The sequence below is a fragment of the Pan troglodytes genome, chromosome 10 (genome assembly GCF_028858775.2).
Source record: "Pan troglodytes isolate AG18354 chromosome 10, NHGRI_mPanTro3-v2.0_pri, whole genome shotgun sequence".
NCBI classification, from domain to species: domain Eukaryota; kingdom Metazoa; phylum Chordata; class Mammalia; order Primates; family Hominidae; genus Pan; species Pan troglodytes.
Window position 1 is genome coordinate 128,505,693 of NC_072408.2, and position 17,366 is coordinate 128,523,058.

The window sequence follows — 17,366 nt, forward strand, 5'->3', positions numbered from 1 at the left end:
ATAAATGTAAAAGTAAAAACACTGAAAGAACCAATTTAAGTCTTAGCTAGATGCTATGGCTTAGAGTTGACTGAGCTCCAAGGTCTCTGTTAAAAATAGGAATTAGCAAGGCCGGGCGCGGTGGCACACGCCTGTAATCCCAGCACTTTGGGAGGCCGAGGTGGGCAGATCACGAGGTCGGGAGTTCGAGACCAGCCTGGCCAACATAGTGAAACCGCGTCTCTACTCAAACTACAAAAATTAGCCGGGCGTGGTTGGCGACGCCTGTAATCCCAGCTACTCGGGAGGCTGAGGCAGGAGAATCGCTTGAAACCGGAAGGCGGATGTTGCAGTGAGAGCTGAGATCCGCCACTGCACTCAGCCTGGGCAAAAAGAGTGAAACTCCGTCTCAAAAAAAAAAGATTAGCAAATGTTAAAAGAGGTGTTAATGCCATGTAATCACCAGACTGACTCCTCTTGGCTTACTCAGAATAGCAAGAGAACCCAGACTCTAATAACTTTCTTATGATGTCATTGGGTGTTACTTCACACCTCATCAGTGTAACCTAAAATCACCCTCCATCCCACAGTTTAGGGAACATAGGTTCTACTCCGGAGGAGGCTGTAGTCTTAACACCTGAGCTGTTGACAGGACATTAAAGTCGGCCCAGGTTGTTTTGGTGCTGAGTAACAAAGACCAGCCTGGCGGCATGGGGGCTGCCGCCTGCAATCCCAGCACGTTGGGAAGCTGATGCGGGATGATCACATGAGTCCACGAGTTGGAGACCAGCCTGGGCAACCATAGTGAGACCTTATCTCTAAAAAAAAAAAAAAAAAAAAAAAAAAAAAAAATTAGCTGGGCATGGTGGCGCAGGCCTGTAGTCCCAGCTGTGCGGGAGGCTGAGGTGGGAAGATGCCTTGATCCTAGGAGGTCGGGACTGCAGTGAGCTATCATCCGGCGCCACTGCATTCCAGCCTGGGCGACAGAGGGAGACCCTGTCTCAAGGGAAAAAAACAAAACAAAACAAAAAACCCACAGTGGAAGAGGGAGGAGCCGGGAACCAGACGGCTTGGGGTCAGTCAGGAGTCCTGGGCCTGCCCCACCTGCGCCCGGCTCACCTGCGCTCACCTGAGGGCTCGCAGCATCCAGCCTCAATTTCCGTCAGCTGCGCGCGCCGCGGGCCCGGCCGGGGTCGCTATGGCAACGCGCCGCCCCAGCCTACCAACCAAGCAGTGCCCGCCCCTTCCTGCCGAGACCCGGTAGCGGCAAAATTTGATCGGCAAACTTACCTCACACTGTTGTTTTGTTTGTTTTGTTTCGTTTTGTTTGTTTTGTTTTGTTTTTTGAGATGGAGTCTCACTCTGTCGCCCAGGCTGAAGTGCAGTGGCGCGGTCTCGGCTCACTGCAACCTCCACCTCCCGGGTTCAAGCCATTCTCCCTGCTTCAGCCTCCCAAGTAACTGTGGTTATAGGGGCCCGCCACCACGCCCAGCTAATTTTTTGTATTTTTAGTAGACATGGGGTTTGGCTAGGCTGGTCTTGAACTCCTAACCTCAAGTGATCCGCCCACCTCGCCTCCCAAAGTGCTGGGATTAGAGGCGTGAGCCACTGTGCCCGGCCGTCACACTGGTCCTTAGCCTTGTAGGGGTCTGGACTGCTCTGAGCGTCTAATGGGAGCCCTAGAGACCCCCCGGCCCCTGAAGGGTGCCTACTCATTACCCTCCACAAGTCGGCTTCAGTCACTCTCGGCTCACACCCTCCAGGGGCTCCCCTGGTCACTCAGGGTAAAAGCCACAGCCCTTCCAGTGGCCTTCAAGGCCCTGGTGATCTGCTCGCCCCTCCCCTTTCCACTCACACCTTGCCCCCCCACTCCTGGCAACCCGTCTCTGCTCCAGCCACACACTTGCTTCATTGCTGTTCCTGGAAAATACTGGGCATGTTCTGGCCTCGGGGCCTTTGCCTCTTTTGTGCCTGCTGCCAGGACATCTGTTCCTCCGGAAAGCAGCCTGGATCATTCCCTTCTCTCCTTCAGGGCTTTATTCAAAAATCACCTTCTCAGTGAGGAGTTCCTGGAATCACCCTATTTAAAGTTGGAATTTCCATATACACTTGCCAACCCCCTCATTTCTGTTTTATGTCCTCTTTAGCACTTAGCACCACCACACGTACACCCCTTATTTATTGTCTGTCTCTTGGAAGATCAACTTTTTTTTTCTTCCAACTTCTATTTTCAATAAAAATTTCAAACACAGAAAAAAAAAATAACTACAATGAACACCTGTTACTGCCTCTGCCTATGTTTAACAATTACTGGCATTTTGCCCTATTTGAAAACAGAAAAGTTTTTGTGCTTTCTCACTGCCATCTCTGTAGGACCTAGAGGTGTGCCAGACACACAAAGTTGTTCAATAAATATTTGTTGGATAAATGAATGAATGAATGAATGATGTGCTTTGGGGGACTCCTGCTGCGGGGGTTGGTGGTCCTCAGGTTAAGGATTCCTTCTAGAAAGGAGTCAGAGTCTCAGCCGGGTGTGGTGGCTCACGCCTGTAATCCCAGCACTTTGGGAGGCCAAGGTGGGTGGATCACTTGAGATCAGGAGTTCAAGACCAGCCTGGCCAACATGGTGAAACCCCATCTCTACTAAAAATACAAAAGTTAGCCGGGCATGGTGTCCCACACCTGTAATCCCAGCTATTCGGGAGGCTGAGGCAGGAGAATTGCTTGAACCCTGGAGAGGCAGGCTGCAGTGAGCCAAGATCACTCTGGGCAAAAGAGTGAGACCCTGTCAAAAAAAAAAAAAAAAAAAAAAGAGAAGTAACAGAGAGATAGAGGAAAGAGAGGAAGAAAGAGACAGAGGCCAGGTGCAGTGGCTTACGCCTGTAATCCCAGCACTTTGGGAGGCTGAGGTGGGCGGATCACGAGGTCAGGAGATCGAGACCATCCTGGCTAACACGGTGAGACCCTGTCTCTACTAAAAATACAAAAAATTAGCCGGGCGTGGTGGCGGGCGCCTGTAGTCCCAGCTACTTGGGAGGCTGAGGCAGGAGAATGGCATGAACCCGGGAGGCGGAGGTTGCAGTGAGTCGAGATCGCGCCACTGCACTCCAGCCTGGGTGACAGAGCGAAGACTCTGTCTCAAAAAAAAAAAAAAAAAAAAAGAGAAGGAAAGAAGAAAGAAGGAAAGAAAGAATGAAGAGAGAAAGAAAAAGAAAGCGAGAGAGAGAAAGAAAAAGAAGGAAAGAAAGAGAGAGAGAGAGAAAGGGAAAGGGAAACCAGAGTCTCCAGGCATGGTTGTGGAAATGATACTTTGCTGTGGAGTGCTCAGCTTGCCTCATCTGCTTCCCAAGCTGTGTGCCCACAGGGCTGTGTCCTCCTGGAAGGACCACTTTTTCTACTTGGCACAAGGTACCGTCCAGGCTGGAGACAACCCTGAGAGGACCTGCTCTTCTGGTGGGGGGATCCCTCTGCTGTACAGAAGCAGCTCTATCTGCTGCAGACCATTCTGTCCATGCTATCCCAGGCTGCAACCCCAACACTGAGCACAGGCCTGGTGCACAGGTGCACAGCACACACTTGGCAAATCTCTGTGGAACAGAGAAATGGGTGGATATCCTGTCATCTGCCCCTTTGTCCTCAGATCCGTTCTTTTTATTTTATTTTTTTATTATTGTTTTTTGAGACAGAGTCTTGCTCTGTTACCCAGGCTGGAGTGCAGTCGCACGATCTCGGCTCACTGCAGCCTCCGCCTCGTGGGTTCAAGGGATTCTCCCACCTCAGCCTCCAGAGTAGCTGGGATTACAGATGGCAGCCACCATGCCCTGCTAATTTTTGTATTTTTAGTAGAGGCGGGGTTTCACCATGTTGACCAGGCTGGTCTCCAACTCCTGAACTTAGGTGATCATCCCGCCTCGGCCTCCCAAAGTGCTGGGATTATAGGCGGGAGCTACTGCACCCGGCCTCATTATTTTTATTTTTTATATTTTATTTTATTTTATTTATTTATTTATTTTGAGACAGAGTCTCGCTCTGTCACCCAGGCTGGAGTGCAGTGGCGCAATCTCGGCTCACTGCAAGCTCCGCCTCCCTGGTTCACGCCATTCTTCTGCCTCAGCCTCCCGAGTAGTTGGGACTATAGGCGCCCGCCACCACGCCCGGCTAATTTTTTGTATTTTTAGTAGAGACGGGTTTCACCGTGTTAGCCAGGATGGTCTCAATCTCCTAACCTCGTGATCCTCCCGCCTCGGCCTCCCAAAGTGCTGGGATTACAGGCATGAGCCACCGCACCAAGCCTTATTTTTTATTTTTTGTTTTATTTATTTTTATTTTTTGAGACAGAATCTCACTTTGTCACCCAGGCTGGCGTGTAGTGGCACGATCTCTGCTCACTGCAACCTCTGCCTCCCAGGTTCAAGTGATTCTCCTGCCTCAGCCTCCCGAGTAGCTAGGATTACAGGTATGCATCACCATGCCCGGCTAATTTTTGTATTTTTTGTAGAGACGGGGTTTCACCATGTTGGCCAGGCTGGTCTTGAACTCCTGACCTCAGGTGAGCCACCCACCTTGGCCTCCCAAAGTGCTGGGATTACAGGCATGAGCCACTGCGCCTGGCCTTTTAATTTTTATTCTTTTTTTTTTTTTTATAGACAATATTTTGCTTTGTACCCAGGCTAGAGTGCAGCAGCGCAATCAGAGCTCACTGCAGCCTTGAACTCCTGGGCTCAAGAGATTATCTTGCCTCAGCCTCCTCAGTAGCTGGGACTGCAGGGACACACCACCACACTTCGCTACTTTTTTTTTTTTTTTTTTTTTTTGAGACAGGTTTCACTATTTTGCCTAGGCCGGTCTCGAACTCCTGGCCTCAAGTCTCCTCCCCGCCTTAGCCTCTCAAAGTGCTAGGATTACAAATGCCAGCCACCACACCAGGCAGATCCACTATTTGCCCTTCTCCTGCTGTGCTTTGTTTGGCAGGGATGCTGCCTCCTGCCTCTGGGCAGTGACTTCCCCGCAGTGACTTCTGGCTGCATTCAGCCAATGGCAGATGCTGGGGTCTTTCCCTCTTTCTCTGCTTCAGGGAGTGTCTCTGGCAGAAAGTGCACCTGGTTTCATCTCTTGCTGCCCAGGTCTGGCCTGTGGGCTCTGTGAGCACTTCTTCCCTTCGCCTCTCCAGCCCTAGGTATCATCTTTTCTCCTGCTGCTCTTTCTATTCATCCAACACTGTTATCACTATGAAGAAATTCCTTTTGTGGAACTACCTGGCACGTGATTTGGGTTTTCTACCAAGACTCTGACTGCTAGAGTAGTGTGGTCAGGTGTCCCATAACACCAAAAATATATGTCCCTGGTGAGATTGCTGCCCAGTTGGTGCAGGTGACCCGAGACTGCAGCCAACACTGCTGGTGCCCACCTTGGTCCCTTTAGGTCCTTCCTACCAGTTCTGTGTGCTGACCCCAGGTTTCTTTTTCTTTCTTTCTTTCTTTTTCTTTTTTTTTTTTTTTGAGATGGAGTCTCATTCTGTCGCCCTGGCTGGAGTACAATGGCGCGATCTCAGCTCACTGCAACCTCTGCCTCCTGGGTTCAAGCGATTCTTGTGCCTCAGCCTCCTGAGTGACTGGGATTACAAGCGCTCACCACCACACCCGGGTAATTTTTGTATTTTTAGTATAGACAGGGTTTCACCATGTTGGCCAGGCTGGTCTCAAACTCCTGACCTCAGGTGATCCACCTGCCTCGGCCTCCCACAGTGCTGGGATTACCGGTGTGAGCCACTGTGCCTGGCCTGACCCCCTGGTTTCTAAGTATTTTGGTTCTTTCACCTCCAGTTCTTCAGAGGACGGTCCCTGAGTTACTGAAGCCACTTCACCTGTTTGGGCAGAGAGCTGGGAGTGCCCAGAGCTGACACCCTCCAGGTGACCCACAGGTAACGGCTGACCCACGCTGGAGTGTAGGAGCCTTGCTTCAAGACCACACAGACTTTGAGGTGATGTTTTTCCTTTTTTTCTTTTTGGTGATTTCTTATTTTGGTAATATATACATAACATTAAAGTTACCATTTTATTTTTGTCCCAACTACAAACTTATATTTTAAATATTTTTAAGTGCACACTTTAGGGGCATTAAGTACATTGACATTGTCCTACAACCATCACCTCCATCCATCTCTAGAACTTTTTCATCTTGCCAAACAAACATTCAGCCCCATTCAACACTAACTCTTGTTCCCCTTCCCTTTCCTCAGCCCCTGGCACTCACCATTCTACTTTTTTTTTTTTTTTCTGAGACAGAGTTTCACTCTTGTTGCCCACACTGGAGTACAATGGCGCCGTCTCTGCTCACTGTAACCTCTGCCTCCCAAGTTCAAGCCTTTCTCCTGCCTCAGCCTCCTGGGTAGCTGGGATTACAGGCAACCACCACCACGCCCAGCCAATTTTTGTATTTTTAGTAGAGATGGGGTTTCACCATGTTGGCCAGCCTGGTCTTGAACTTCTGACCTCGGGTGATCTACCTGCCTCGGCCTCCCAAAGTGCTGTGATAAGAGGCATAAGTCACTGCTCCTGGCCAGTGCTTTTTTTAAAAAAAACAGTCAGATCTCATGAGAACTCACTCTCCCGATGACAGCACCAAAAGGGATGGTATTAAACCATGAGAAACCTCTCCCATGATCCACTCACCTCCCAGCAGGCCCCACCTCCAGCATTGGGGATTACATTTCAATATAAGATTTGGGAAGGGACGCAGATCCAAACCATATCATAGAAGTAGGGTCTCATTCTGTCGCCCAGGCTGGAATGTAGTGGCACGAACATGGCTCACTGCAGCCTCAAACTCCTGGGCTCAAGTGATCTTCCTGCCTTGGCCTCCCAATAGCAGGGATTACAGGCACACACCACCACACCCAGCTAATTATCTTATTTTTTGTAGAGAAAGGAGGTCTCACTATGTTGCCCAGGATAGTCTCAAACTCCTGGGCTCAAACGACCCTCCCGCCTGGGCCTCTCAAAGTGCTGGGATTACTTTGAGAGGGCATGAGCCCCTGCATCTGGCCTTATTGCATCATCTGTATTTAATTCATTGGGTGCACCTTTCTCTCTCCCAGTAGACTGTAATTGATGGATAGAAAACTTCCTCAGTGTATCTTCCTGCCTTATACAAGGTTCTTTGGTTGCCAGTAGAGAAAGCATTTCATATTACCCCAAAAGGGAAATTTATTACAAGGATGTTAAGAGTCTTTCGTGGAGTCTAATAACAGGAAATTCAGCTGGAGTTTACAAGGAACTGGACTCCAGCGTTGGACACCTGTCTACAGCAAAGCCTCTCTCTCTCTCTCTCTCTCTCTCTCCCCCTCTCTCCCTCCCCTCAGTCTTTCTTGTTCTGTGAATCAGCTTTCTCATGCTCATGGTGGGAAGCAGCTGCCCCTTTTGTCACCTCAGTTCCAATCCCTCCCAGAAACTTACTGGCTGTTTCTGAATTCCAGTCCCCAAACCCTGATTGGCCCAGCTGGGTCTGGAGTCTGCCCCTGGCCAGTCATGCTGCTGCCACTGTGGTTCTTTTTATGAAATTTTCCTCTCCTCCTTAGGTACCTAGCCAGCAGCCCTGGCCCGTCTTCAACCCGGTACAAACTGTCTCTTGGCTGGTGGCCTGTCCAGAGCCACCCTGCCACTCGTTGAGGGGTGCCTCATGACCTGGAACCTTCTCTTCCTTGACCAGGCTAAGACACAGCCCCAAGCCTCAGTCCCAGCATGGCAAAGAGCTCATTCGCAGCCCCTAATCAGACCCTGGCTCAGAGGAAGCCAGGACTGCCCTATCGAGAAGAATCTGGGCCAAATTAGGGCTCATCTGCATCTGCAGGCCAGCCGGAAGGGCAGGTTACACAAATCTATGAGATTATTCTCCCTATGGGGTCAGAGTTGGGTAACATTATTCACAACACCTGAGTAGGTGGTTCAGGCTGGCCCCTCCCAGACACTGACATGCCAAGAGCATTAGGCCTGGGGGGCTCCTGTCCCAAATACCCTTCGGATAATCACTTCCAGATCTGAGTGGCAAGGATATGGCTGAGCGCCATATTCAAGGATCTTGTTTACAGCTTGGGGTGAGAGGAGTTGCCCTGTATAGTCTGGGGCAAGAGGGACTCCCCTCAACACCCACAGATAAATGTCCCCTCAATCAGCAAGGCATGGTCTTGTTGACCCTCTCCTGGGCACACACCTTTAGCTTCCTTCCTGGATGTTCAGCCTTGGCAGGGAGTCCTGAGATTTCTTTTTTTTTTTTTTTCTTTTACAGAGTCTCGCTCTGTCACCCAGACTAGAGTGCAGTGATGCGATCTTGGCTCACTGCAACCTCCACCTCCTGGGTTAAAGTGATTCTTGTGCCTCGGCCTCTCAAGTAGCTGGGAGTATGGGCACTGCCACCATGCCCGGCTAATTTTGTATTTTTAGTAGAGACACGGTTTCACCACGTTGGCCAGCCCGGTCTCCAACTCCTGACCTCAAGTGATCCGCCCACCTCGGTCTCCCAAAGTGCTGGGATTACAGGCATGGGCCACAGCACATAATAGACAAAAGGTGGACACCATCCAGATATCCATCAATAGATGAGCAGATAAACAGAATGCGTTCTGTCCATGCCATGGAATCCTATTTGGCTATAAAAAGGAATGAAGTTCTTTTTTTTTTTTTTTTTTTTTGGGGATGGAGTCTCGCTTTGTCACCCAGGCTGGAATGCAGTGGCGCCATCTCGGCTCACTGCAAGCTCCGCCTCCCAGGTTCACACCATTCTCCTGCTTCAGCCTCCAGAGTAGCTGGGACTACAGGTGCCCGCCACCATGCCTGGCTAATTTTTTGTTTTTTTTTTTAGTAGAGATGGGGTTTCACTGTGTTAGCCAGGATGGTCTCGATCTCCTGACCTCATGATCCGCCAGCCTCAGCCTCCCAAAGTGCTGGGATTACAGGCGTTAGCCACCGCACCCTGCTTTTTTTTTTTTTTCTAAGACAGAATCTCACTCTCTCGCCCTTGCTGAAGTGCAGTGGTGCAATCTCCGCTCACTGCAACCTTCTCTTACCAGGTTCAAGAGATTCTCCCACTTCAGGCTCCAGAGTAGCTGGGATTACAGGCGTGTGCCACAACACCTGGCTAATTTTGTATTTTTAGTAGAGACGAGGTTTCACTATGTTGGCCAGGCTGGTCTTGAACTCCTAACCTTAAGTGATCTGCCCACCTTGGCCTCCCAAAGTGCTGAGATTACAGGCATGAGCCACTGCACCCGGCCTAGGAATGAAATTCTGATAGGTGCTACAAAACGGTGAACCGTAAAAATGTAATGCTGGCGGCTGGGCGCGGTGGCTCACACCTGTGATCCCAGCACTTTGGGAGGCCGAGGCAGGTGGATCACCTGAGGTCAGGAGTTTGAGACCAGCCTGGCCAACATGGTGAAACCCCATGTCTACTAAAAATACAAAAAATTAGCCGGGTGTCGTGGTGGACGCCTGTAATCCCAGGTACTCGGGAGGCTGAGGCAGGAGAATCTCTTGAACCCAGGAGGCAGAGGTTGCACAGTGAGCTGAGATTGCATCACTGCACTCCAGCCTGGGCAACAAGAGCAAAACTCCGACTCAAAAAAAGAAAAAAAAAGCCCATAATGCTAAGTGGAAGTGTATAAATGCTAAAAGGCCACACAGTATGTGATTCCATTCATTTGAAATGTCTGGGATAGGCAAAGGCACAGAGACAGACAGTAGATTAGTGCTTGCCAGGGACTGGAGAGGGAAGTGATAGCTAAGGACTACAGGGTTTCTTTTGAAAATGTTCTCAAATTCACCGTGCTGATAGTTGCATAAGTCTGTGGACACACTAAAAACCATTGAATTGTACACTTTATTTATTTATTTATTTATTTTGAAAATGTTCTCAATTTCACCGTGCTGATAGTTGCATAAGTCTGTGGACACACTAAAAGCCATTGAATTGTACACTTTATTTATTTATTTATTTATTTATTTATTTTGAAAATGTTCTCAATTTCACCGTGCTGATAGTTGCATAAGTCTGTGGACACACTAAAAAGCACTGAATTGTACACTTCATTTATTTATTTATTTATTTTGAAAATGTTCTCAATTTCACTGTGCTGATAGTTGCATAAGTCTGTGGACACACTAAAAACCATTGAATTGTACACTTTATTTATTTATCTATTTATTTATTTATTTATTTATTTAAGATGGAGTCTCACTCTGTCGTCCAGGCTGGAGTGCAGTGGCACGATCTCGGCTCAAGTGATTCTCCTGCCTCAGCCTCCCGAGTAGCTGGGATTACAGGTGCCTGCCACCATGCCCAGCTAATTTTTGTATTTTCAGTAGAGACGGGGTTTCACCGCATTGGCCAGGCTGGTCTCAAACTCCTGACCTTGTGATCAGCACGCCTCAGCCTCCCAAAGTGCTGGGATTACAGGCGTAAGCCACCGTGCCCGGCCAGAATTCACTCATTTAAAGTGTACAGCTGGGAACGGCGGCTCAGGCCTGTAATCAGCACTTTGGGAGGCTGAGGTGGGCGGATCACCTGAGGTCGGGAGTTTGAGACCAGCCTGACCAACATGGAGAAACCCCGTCTCTACTAAAAATACAAAATTAGCCGGGCTTGGTGGTGCATACCTGTAATCCCAGCTACTCCGGAGGCTAAGGCAGGAGAATCGCTTGAACCTGGGAGGCGGAGGTTGCAGTGAGCCAAGATCACGCCATTGCACTCCAGCCTGGGCAACAAGAGCGACACTCCGTCTCAAAAAAAAAAAAAAAGAAAAAGAAAAAAGAAAAAAAAGAAAAAGTCTCTCATGCAGAATGAGCGCCCTCTAGGGGCTGTCAGGTGTCCAAAGCGAGTCACAGACCACTTTTTTTTTTTTTGAGATTTCTGCTAAATTGAAAACCAGGTAAATGTCAAAAGAAGGTAACATAGAATGGGCTAAATTTTGTTTAACTTTTTATGGAAGTGTAAAGTGCATATAGAAAAGTGGGGCAGGCATGGTGGCTCACCCCTGTAATCCCAGCACTTTGGGAGGCCGAAGTAGGAGGATTGCTTGAGGTCAGATCAGACCAGCCTGGGCAACATACTGAGACCCCCATCTCAAAAAAAATTAAAAAAATTTAAAAATAGCTGGATGTGGTAGTGCATGCCTGTAGTCTCAGCTACTCAGGAGGTTGAGGCGAGATCACTTGAGCCCAGCAAGTCGAGAGGTCGAGGCTTCAGTGAGTGGTGATCACACCACTGCACTTCAGCCTCGGTGACAGAGCAAGACCCTGTCTCAAAAAAAAAAAAAGGGGGGGGGGCCAGGAGCGGTGGCTCACACCTGTAATCCCAACACTTTCAGAGGCCAATGCAGGTAGATTGCTTGAGACCAGGCATTTAAGACCAACCTGGGCAACATGGCTAAATCTCGTCTCTACAAAAAAATTTTTTTAATTAGCTGGGCAATGTGGTGCATGCCTATGGTCCCACCTACTCCAGAGGCTGAGGTGGGAGGATCACCCAAGGCCCAGGAAGTGAAGGTTGCAGTGACCAGTAATCATGCCTATGCACACCAGCCTGGGTGGCAAAGTGAGACCCTGTCTCAAAAAAAAAAAAAAAAAAAGTGGAAATATCATCAGTGTATACCTTGATAAATTTTCACAAACTGAACACAGCATTTTGTCAAAACCAATAGTCTCTGGGACCATCTCTCTCCGGAACAATGCCAAAAGTCTAAATTCGAGTCCTTCTATATGTGTGAGGACACTCCTGAGTTGACTTTGTAGGCCCCTTTTTTTTGTCTCCTTTTTCCCCTTATTTTTCCAAAGGAAAATGAGGTGCCATCTGGGCCGGGCACGGTGGCTCATGCCTGTAATCCCAGCACTTTGGGAGGCCGAGGTGGGAGGATCACGAGGTCAGGAGTTCGAGACCAGCCTGGCCAATATGGTGAAACCCCATCTCTACTAAAAATACAAAAATTAGCTGGGCGTGGTGGCCAGCGCCTGTAGTCCCAGCTACTCCGGAGGCTGAGGCAGGAGAATCGCTTGAAGCCGGGAGGCGGAGGTTGCAGTGAGCCGATATTGTGCCACTGCACTCCAGCCTGGGCGACAGAGCGAGACTGCGTCTCAAAAAAAAAAAAAGAAAAAAGAAAATGAGGTCTCATCAATGAGGTGGCTATTTTTGTTTGTTTATTTATTTATTTATGTATTTATATTATTATTTTTAGAGACAGGGGCTCACTCTGTTGCCCAGGGTGGAGTAAAGTGGCCTGATCATACCTCACTGCAGCTTTGAACTCCTGCCTCAGCCTCCCTTGTATTTATTTATTTATTTATTTATTTGTGAGGCAGAGTCTCACTTTGTCACCTAGGCTGGAGTGCAGCGGTGTACTCATGGCTTACTGTAGCCTCAACCTCCTGGGCTCAAGTGATCCTCCCACCTCAGCCTCCCAAGGAACTGGGACCACAGGTGTGTACCACCACAGTCGGTTAACTTTTGTATTTTTTGTAGAGACCAGGTTTCGTTGTGTTGCCCAGGCTGGTCTCGATCTCGTAGGCTAGAGTGATCCTCCTGCCTCAGCCTCCCAAAGTGCTGAGATTGCAAGTGTGAGCCACTGTGCCTGTCCTCTCCCTTGTATTTGAATTTAAATTTAAGTTAGATAAAATTAAAAATTCCTCAGTCACAGTAGCCACGTTCCAAGTGCTTTGTGGACACATGCTGGACTATATGGGACAGACATATGCAGACATTGTGGCACCCTCGCCAGTTCTACTGGACAGAGCTGCTCTAGGGATGAGTTTTCACTGTAGCCTCAATCCCTTCTTTGGAGAGTTTCCTTTTGCTTCTCTCTCTCCCCCTAACCCTCTTTCTCCAGAAAAAAAAAAGGTCAGGCTGGATGTGGTGGCTACGCCTATAATCCCAGCACTCTGGCCTGCCTGGTCTCGGCCTCTCAAAGTGTGACTTGAGGTCAGGAGTTCAAGACCAGCCTGGCCAATATGGTGAAACCTCGTCTCTACTAAAAATACAAAAATGAGCTGGGCATGGTGGCAGGCACCTGTAATCCCAGCTACTCCAGAGGCTGAGGCAGGAGAATTGCTCGAACCCAGGAGGCAGAGGTTGCAGTGAGCCGAGATCGCGCCATTGCACTCCAGCCTGGGCAACAGAGCAAGCCACCGTTTCAAAAAAAAAAAAAAAAAAAAAAAAGGTCAACAACATGCTCTGTCAAAACCTAACATCATGTCTGCAGGGATAAGCCAGTGAAAATTACAGTGTTTGAAAATAGTTGTTAGGCAAAGAAATAAAGCTAATAAATCATCCCAAGGAAAAATGCGTGGCCTCACTAGAATTAAATAAATGAAAATTAAAATAACCCTGCCATACCATTACATACTGTCTAGACTAGGAAAAATGTGTAAAAATGATGGTCTGCGATATTGGAAAAAGAGACACCATTACACGTGGCTAGCCATCCTCGCAATTAGGTAAATCTTCCTGAAGAACCATCTGGAACTGTTACAGGAACTATAAAACCATTTTCTGACTGAATAATTCCACTTAATGACTATTTGTTCAACATATATAGCTGGCATGAGGCACAGTACTTGGCACTTCACATACTTTTTTTTGTTTTTTGGTTTTTTTTGAGACGGAGTCTCGCTCTGTCGCCCAGGCTGGAGTGCAGTGGCGCGATCTCAGCTCACTGCAAACGCCGCCTCCTGGGTTCAAGAGATTCTCCTGCCTCAGCTTCCTGACTTCAGACACACTTTTTTAAGAATTTACTTTTTGCAACAATCTTATGAGATTGGTAGGTATCCTGATCTTTGTTTTAAAAAGAAGCAAACTGTCCAGGCGCAGTGGCTCACTGCTGTAATCCCAGCACTTTGGGAGGCTGAGGTAGGAGGATCACTTGGGTCAGGAGTTCAAGACCAGCCTGGCCAACACAGCAAACCCGGTCTCTAATAAAAATACAAAAATTAGCTGGGCGTGGTGGCCGAGGCAGGTGGATCACTTGAGGTCAGGAGTTCGAGACCAGTCTGGCCAACATAGTGGAACCTCGTCTCTACTAAAAATACAAAAATTAGCTTGGTGTGGTGGTGCACGCCTGTAATCCCAGCTACTCAGGAGGCTGAGGCAGGAGAATTGCTTTAACCTGGGAGGTGGAGGTTGCAATGAGCCAAGATCGTGCCACTGCACGCCAGTCTGGGCAACAGAGTGAGACCCTGTCTCAAACAATAAAATAAAAATAAATAAATAAAAAGCAGCCAACTGTTAGGTTCCCAGAAGTTAGGTGACATATCCACAGTAAAAGAGCAAGGAAGTGAAGAGCCAAAATTCAGTCGCAGGCCTCTTAACCTGGGAAGACCGGCCCAGAACCGCACATTGCCTCCCATTCCAGAGAATTGCCTTCAGTCAGGTCATCCCAGTGCTTTGAGAGGCCAAGGCAGGAAAATCGCTTGAGGCCAGGAGTTCCAGTCTAGCTTGGGCAACAAGACCATGTCTCTATATAGTCCTCGCTACTTGGGAGGCTGAGGTAGGACGATTGCTCGAGCCCATGAATTAGAGGCTGCAGTGAGCTACGCACTCCAGCCTGGGAGACACAGTGAGACACAATCTTAAAAGAAAAAAGGAAAAGAAAAAAGCCAGATGTGGTGATGTGCACCTGTAGTACAGCTACTCGGGAGGGTGAGGTAGGATCGCTTGAGCCCAGGAGATGGAGGCTGCAGTGAGTTATGATCTCGCCACTGTATTCTAGCCTGGACGGCAGAGTGAGACCCCGTCTCTTAAAAAATAATAATAAATAAAAATAATTTTAAAGAGAGGCTGGGGCCGGGCACGGTGGCTCACGCCTGTAATCCCAGCACTTTGGGAGGCCGAGGCGGGCAGATCATGAGGTCAGGAGTTTGAGACCAGCCTGGCCAACATGGTGAAAACCCGTCTCTAGTTAAAAATACAAAAAAATTAGCCAGGTGTGGTGGCGGGTGTCTGTAATGCCAGCTACTCGGGAGGCTGAGGTAGGAGAGAATCACTTGAACCCAGGAGGCGGAGGTTGCAGGGAGCCCAGATCGCGTCATTGCATGCCAGCCTGGGCAACAAGAATGAAACTTTGTCTCAAAAAAAAAAATAAATAAATAAAAGAGAGAATTGCCACCAAAGAAAGGAATAGTACACTGGGATGGAGGAATAAATTTATGCAAAAATATATATATGAACGTAATTATTACATATTATTACAGGAGAAAAATTGTAAAATGCACACAGCATGTAAGTTTGGTTTACACATAGTAGGTGCTCAATAAATGCTTAATATAAAAAAGCAATTCGGTTGTATCTACAGCTAACAATACACTATCTGGTACACTTTAAAAATACTCTCATGTCAAGTATTTTTACCACAATAAAATAAAATAAAATTATTTTTAAAACCCCAAACCAAAAAATCCATAATTCGGAGGAATTCTGGCCCTTTAAAAGCCAGAGAGGCTGGTTAAGAGAGAAAGGCGGGTCCTGGAGCTGGTGTAATAAGCTCTTTGCCTCATTAAAATGAGCATGCGTGAAGGTCGCCCCGGTGCCTGAGTCACGTTCCTGTACTCAATGCGCCTGCGCTTCCTGAAGCCAGACTGGGCCCTCGGCTCCGCCCGCCTATTTAAGTGGGCGGAGACAGTCGCGTGAGTTCAGTGGACCCACAATCTCCCGCGCAATTAACCAGACCCGCCCCTTTACACATGCGCATACGTCAGCAGTTGACAGTTGCTGAAAGACGCCTGGAGTTGGGCCTGCGCTCTGGACGCTCCTGCCGGAAGTGGGCGGGATCGCGTTCCAACGCTGCAAGGGCGATGAGAGCGCGAAAGAGGCGCCGGTGGCCGAGTTTGGGGCGGGGACTGTCCCCAATGCTCCGCAGCAAGGTTACTCGACCAAAAAATGTCACGACTGGGAATATGAACACAGAGAATTTACCCTTCAATTTAAAAAAGATTTGAGCCGGGCGCGGTGGCTCACACCTGTAATCCCAGCACTTTGGGAGGCCGAGGCGGGTGGATCACCTGAGGTCAGGAGTTCGAGACCAGTCTGGCCAACATGGTGAAACCCCGTCTCTGCCTAAACAAAATACAAAAATTAGCTGGGCGTGGTGGCGGGCGCCTGTAATCCTAGCTACTCGAGAGGCTGAGGCAGGAGAACCTCTTGAACCCAGGAGGTGGAGGTTGCAGTGAGCTGAGATTGCACCATTGCACTCCAGCCTGGGTGACAAGAGTGAAACTCCGTCTAAAAAAAAAAAAGAGTCGGCCGGGCGCGGTGGCTCACGCCTGTAAACCCAGCACTTTGGGAGGCTGAGGCAGGTAGATCACCTGAGGTCGGGAGTTGGAGACAAGCCTGACCAACATGGAGAAACCCTGTCTCTACTAAAAATACAAAATTAGCCCGGCATGGTGGCTCATGCCTGTAATCCCAGCTAGTCGGGAGGCTGAGGCAGGAGAATCGCTTGAACCCAGGAGGCACAGGTTGTGGTGAGCCGAGATCGCGCCACTGCAGCCATTGCACTCTGGCCTGGGCAACAAGAGCAAAACTCTGTCTCAAAAAAAAAATAGTAATAATAAAATTTTTAAAAAGAGCCCTAAGCCAAGAATGGACCTGCTTTGAAAAGAATGAACTGCTTCGTATGTCCCTCATAAAAAGCATAGAAAAGTAATGAAAAAGCAACATGAAAACCCTTAAATGGACTCAAAATCTACACCTAGTTAATATGATGTTCCCTGCATTCAGAAGGGCCTTGTGCTTGGGTTATACCCTCCTGTCGGTATTTCAAAATTCTTTTTTTTTTTTTTTTTGGAGTCTCCCTCTGTTGCCCAGCCTGGAGTTCAGTAATGTGATCATGGCTCACTGCAACCTCCACCTCCCAGGTTCAACTGATTCTCCCACCTCAGCCTCCCGAGTAGCTGGGATTACATGCGTGTGCCACTATGCCCGGCTAATTTTTAATTTTTAGTAGAAATGGGGTTTCATCATGTTGGCCAGGCTGGTCTTGAACCCCTGACCTTAGGCTTCCTGACCTGATCCACCCCCCTCGGCCTCCCAAAGTGCTGGGATTACAGGTGTGTGCCCTTGCGCCCGGCCCATTTTCAAATTCTTCATAATTTTTTTTTTTTTTTGAGACATGGTCTCCCTCTGTTGCCCAGGCTTGAGTACAGTGGTGCGATCACAGCTCACTGTAGCCTTGACTTTTTAGACAAGCGATCCTCCTGCCTCAGCCTCCTGAGTAGGTGGGACCACAGGCGTGTGCCACTATGCCCGCTAATTTTTTATTTTTATAGAGATGGGGTCTCGCTATCTTGCCTAAGCTGGCCTTGAACTCCTGAGCTCAAGCGATCCTCCTGCTTCAGCCTCCCAAAGTGCTG

At 48.6% G+C, this 17,366-nt stretch overlaps 1 long non-coding RNA gene across 1 annotated transcript in view; it reads left to right on the forward strand.

Annotated features, from left to right (window-relative positions):
* Positions 1–17,366, forward strand: part of LOC107967664 (uncharacterized) — a 31,203-nt gene that overhangs the window by 7,413 nt on the left and 6,424 nt on the right. The window contains exon 2 of the long non-coding RNA XR_008538581.2: positions 5,802–5,959. This is a non-coding gene — a long non-coding RNA (uncharacterized LOC107967664). The remainder of the gene's footprint in view (positions 1–5,801; positions 5,960–17,366) is intronic.